Below are 4,412 nucleotides of genomic sequence, written 5' to 3' on the forward strand. Positions count from 1 at the left end.
TTTTTATCTTTAACTTATGTTTGTTTTTTATTTTTTTTTGTTTTTAATATCGAATAATAACATGTTGGTAAAAATCTAACCACAAAAATGCATGTCATTGAAATATATCACTACGGTAGACGGAAAGAGATCTTTCTTTTTGTCCGACTTTCCAGAGCTTTTAACCTACTGCTTAAGAGATAGAAATTGTTTCTTTGATTAAATGGCTATATAAGATACATAAAGACATAGCCAATTTAGCTTCAATTTTGGTTTTGAATTGGACTATGCCTAAGCTAGGAAGGGTTACCCTGTAGGAAAATTCTTGTACCAAATATTTAGGAATCTATCTAGACAGTTAGTTATCGTGGAAGCTTAACGTGGAGGAAGGGGTGTGAAGAAGGCATTTATGCATGTGAAAGAATGCTGGGGTCTTTGGCTGTATCGCACTCTCTCTCTCATTGGATATTTACACCGATTGTAAAGCCCATAAGCATTACTATGGAGCCCATGCTTGGCGAAAAAAGTAGTTTCCTCAAAAACAATCACTAGAATCGTCATTTTACTCACCGCAGTCCAACATTGTATGTCTCTACACATTAGGGGAACTAAATACCTAATGGAAGGCTCCTCTCCAAAAACTCTTTGTACAGAGAGGCTTTCGCCGTGAAAACGAGGGCAATGAAACATTACGTGTTCTTCGTTTTCCAATTCGGTGGGACAGTGAGTACTCCTCTATCCTACGCTTATGTAGATACTTCTTGAAACCGCCGTGCCCACTCAATATCTACGTGAGGTGGTAGTCTAGTTAGCCGTACTTCCGCTCGTACCATTCTAGTATATTCCGAACTAACATTAACGTCCAGCGCCCCTTCCACTATTTGTCCCACATTTCTTGCCACCTAACTAATGTTCGTGATCTTGCGCTTCTCTTGGCTTCTTCAGATGGTTGGCCGATTCCAGTGCCATACAGATCAGCAATTTATCTTGACAGTAAATCTACTGGGACTTTTCGAGATAAAACCAGGATCACATCGTCGGGTATGGTCCGATACGCACATGCTATTCGTATAGCCGTAATACGGTAGGCTGAGAATCTCTTTTTGGTGGATAATTTTAGATCCGTGCCATACTGGTGCTGCATATAATATTATCGAGCTGGTTACGTTGGATAATAGCTGACGGGTAGCTTCACCTGGGCCGCTGATGTTGGGCATTATTCGCTTTAGGGCCCCACTAACTCTAGATACTTTTTTTCACATCGCCCTGGAGTGCTCCTTAAAAGTTAGTTTCGAGTCAATGTTTACTCCTAAATATTTCCAGAAAGGCTTTGACTTCATTTCATAATCTCCTATGGTTAGGACTAACTCATCCACAGTTCGCTTTGAGGTCACCGTTTGTCTTATTGTTAGACATTTCCAGCCGCACGTTCGTCAGCCATTCCTTTATTCTTCACACGTCATTACATAATCTTAGAGCAGATCCAACTTCTTGGCCACTGCTACTACGACAATGTCATGCATAGCCGACAGCTTGGGTGCCTCTGGGAAGGTCGATTTGTAGCACACCGTCTAACATTGCATTCCATGGCGTTGGCCATAGAACAGAACCCTGAGGGACACCGTCGGTGATGTTGTGCTTTCTTGGTCCCTAAAAAAGTAATATTCTGTCGCTAAAATAGCTACCAATTATCCTGAGCAGTTAAGCAGGTGCGCCAGAGTTTCGTAGCGCTGTCATTATCTGCATCTAGTTCGCGGTGTTAAAAGCATTTCTTATATTCAAAGTAATCAGTGCACAGTGCTTCCTTTTATTTTGACCTGCGGTTAGGGCTTCACGGGCTATATTGGCAACTGTTTGTATTACATCTATCGTGGATATTGACTTTCGAAATCCAAACTGACTGTTTGACAAGCCACATGGGCTTTCCAGGGTAGGCTGCAGATAAGAGAATCTTTCCTATCGAATCCAACATACAAAATGGCCTGTAGGAGGATGGCTGGTTGGGAATCTTACCAGGTTTCAGGAAAAAAACCAGTCTTTGACGTTTCCATAAGCGGGGGAAAATGGGTTGAAGAGGTCCGTAAATACTGATATACTGATACTAGATTTTATTGCGGATTTAAGGTCTATAGTTGACACTCCATCGGGGCCCGGGGACTTATTATCTACAACTATATTTATTGCATTCAGTACATCCTGTTCTGTTATTCGTGGGACTTCAACAACTTCTCTGACTTCTGCCCTTTAATTTTAGTCATCGACATTCTTTAAGCCTTTCCCAAGGATTAAAGTCGGCACTCTCCACTAGTTTCTTGATGCACGCTTTCTTGCTCTTAATATCATTTTAGCGCTGTTCTTTGGGCTTTGATGGACTATGTAGCTCATCAAGCGTGCCCTCTGTGCCCTCCGCCTTGGTTTGTGGCATTTTCTACGCTCCTCCGCTATTTCGTCGTTCCACCAGTATACATGAGTACGTTTTCGTTTGGCGTGACTTCTTGGCATGAAACTATCACACGCCTTAATTAATGACTTAGACTGCCTGGTTCCCTACATGTGTTTTAATGGCACTCTTAACTAAATGGTCCTAATAGAGGTGGGAGATTGGCGCAAGGGCACCCAAAAGGCAGACGAGACGATACACGTGTACACTGATGGTTCAAAGTTATAGAAGGTGCAGGGACTGTGGTTAATGCGCTGATCCGGAAGTAAACAAATCCTATAAGCTGACAAAGCACTGGCGGATGTAGTAGCCACAACTAAAGTAGTAAAGTACAATTTTTTCATTGACAGCAAAGCAGCAATTAAGACAATAAACTCTCATAGCACAAAAAAGGGTGTCCCACAAAAAAGAGGTCCCTCGAAAGAATCGAGATATGGAGAAGTTTAGATCTATATTAGGTCCCTGGGCGTATGGGAGTAGATGGAAACCGATGAGCTAGTTAAACAAAGCACATCCTTCATAGCTTGTACAGTAGACGTCCCAATTAGATTGGTTCACCAAGCAGGAATCAAGCTCGGGGCACCAAAGTATCAATGATCATATGCATTCATCCTTAGACTAAAAAAGTGAGTCTTATCAATGAAAAGAGGGGAATGTAGGCTCATGGTGGCTATTCTGACTGGTCACTGACTTCTGGCGCCACATACTTTTTAATAAGGCCTTGTCAGTAATAGCAGATGTAGGAAGTGCGGGTTGGAGGAGGAAACGATCAAGCACGTTTTGTTGCCCTGCCCTGTGTTCGCAAGGCTATGACTACAGCTATATTCATATCTAGGAGCAGCCAGTAGCATAGGTCCTAGAAAGTTTCTAGTAATTTCTAAGAAGCGGAGTTATTTTATGACATAGGTCCTGATTTTTGATATGGTTCTTCAGTTTGGTCGTATAGCAAACCTTTGGTAGCACTATGGACTCATACAGTATATGTGAATTCCTCACGAATCAGCCAATTCAACATTACCTTACGTATGTATAGAACGAGTTCGCGACAAGCGGCTTGCAACCTATCGAACAATTTTGCAATTGTGGTATTCTAGAAGCCTAATATTAGTACAAGATGCGAGTATCGAAGCGTTCAACAGCTTTGGTCGCGTTAGAAGCATAGGAAGCCTCGGATGGTCCACGCCGGCTTACTGGGAGGATTGCAGGATCTGTTTACCATGAGGTCCGGCTGCAATCAGAGATCTGCCTGGGGTTAAGCTGATCGCTATATAAATATGTAACTATCATCAATCCTGTACCTGTATTGTACACTGAGCTTCGGACCCACCACCTTAAAAGCATTTTCAATGGCAAGGAAACTTCGGATGAGAACTCTTTTTATCCTAAAGAAGCAACACTTTTAGGTTTTTTAACAGCGAGGCGTGACCCTCAGTTTTGGAAAAAAATTTCGAAGGTATTTTAATGTCCTGTAGCTTGAGTACTGTACTATTGTTATTGATAGAAAACCTTATCATTGACTTATCGGTTTTATATCGAAAAAATATCGATTAAATAATTGGGGAACAACGTAACATCGGGGCGGATAAGGCGGCAGCTGTAAAAGTATCGATTTTTTATCGATAAAATATATCAATTTGCTATCGAAAATATTTGGGACCAGTAGAAACTTAAATTTTTTCTCACGGTCTCGAACGAAATTTGAGAAATAGAGAAATTGTCATGGGCAGTCAAGCCAGAGTTCTCTGAACTGCTTTGTTTCCCAGTTACATATGGCTTCCATGATGTGTGTCTTTGTGAGTCTACAGAAGGGCACTGGACCATAGAACGCTTCTATAACACCCTGCAATAATTTAGGTCTCCAATGTATCCATCCACCAGCTTAGAAGTAGTTGTGTAAGACTCCAAGGCACACAAGGCTGCCTTGCTGCATATAATGAGGATACTCCTCAAGGATAAGACATTCTCTACCGCAAACTTCTATTGCATGAATTTC

Source organism: Eurosta solidaginis, chromosome 1, assembly GCF_040869045.1.
Source record: "Eurosta solidaginis isolate ZX-2024a chromosome 1, ASM4086904v1, whole genome shotgun sequence".
In the NCBI taxonomy this organism is placed as follows: Eukaryota; Metazoa; Arthropoda; class Insecta; order Diptera; family Tephritidae; genus Eurosta; species Eurosta solidaginis.